Raw genomic sequence first — 1059 nt, 5'->3', positions numbered from 1 at the left:
ATTACTAATATTTTACTGAATCCACATCCGTTCTGTACTAGGTTTCCAATATTTTACTCAATCCACGTCTTTCCCTGTTTTGTAACAGTTTTCAATATTTCATTCAATCAACGTCTATCTTTGTACTATAGCAAGTTTCCAGTATTTTAGTTGTGTAATCTGTTTGTTGTGCATTATTCTTCATACAAACAAACATGACTAGAACTAATAATTGGTTAATATTGTGTAATCTGTTTGTTGTGCATTCTTGTAACAAACAAAAGTGGCTAATAGTAGTAAAATGATTGACCTAGCTTGGATGAAGAGTAATTTGGTGGAATAAACTGTTACACTAAAGTCAATACTAAAATGCAATGAATTACTCATTACATATTTTTCTCACTCAGTAATAAGTAAACTGAGTAAAATATTGAAAAACCTACTACAGGATAGGGGTATACATGGATTGTGTAAAATACTGGAAACCTACTAAAGAACAGTGGTGGATTCAGTGAAATATGCGAATCCTGCTATAGAAGTGGGATAGACGTGATTTGAGTAAAATACTGGAAACCTACTAAAGAACAGTGGTGGAGTCAGTGAAATATGCGAATCCTGCTATAGAAGTGGGATAGACGTGATTTGAGTAAAATACTGGAAACCTACTAAAGAACAGTGGTGGATTCAGTGAAATATGCGAATCCTGCTATAGAAGTGGGATAGACGTGATTTGAGTAAAATACTGGAAACCTACTAAAGAACAGTGGTGGAGTCAGTGAAATATGCGAATCCTGCTATAGAAGTGGGATAGACGTGATTTGAATATTAACCAATTATTAGTTCTAGTCATGTTTGTTTGTACGAAGAATAATGCATGTAATCTGTTTGTTGTGCATTATTCTTCGTACAAACAAACATGGCTAGAACTAATAATTGGTTAATGTTGTGTAATCTGTTTGTTACATTAACCAATTATTAGTTCTAGCCATGTTTGTTTGTACGAAGAATAATGCACAACAAACAGATTACAAAACATTAACCAATTATTAGTTCTAGTCATGTTTGTTTGTATGAAGAATA

The sequence above is a fragment of the Limulus polyphemus genome, unplaced genomic scaffold, assembly GCF_000517525.1.
Source record: "Limulus polyphemus unplaced genomic scaffold, Limulus_polyphemus-2.1.2 Scaffold47, whole genome shotgun sequence".
In the NCBI taxonomy this organism is placed as follows: Eukaryota; Metazoa; Arthropoda; class Merostomata; order Xiphosura; family Limulidae; genus Limulus; species Limulus polyphemus.
Note: the sequence above shows the minus strand (reverse complement) of the source record.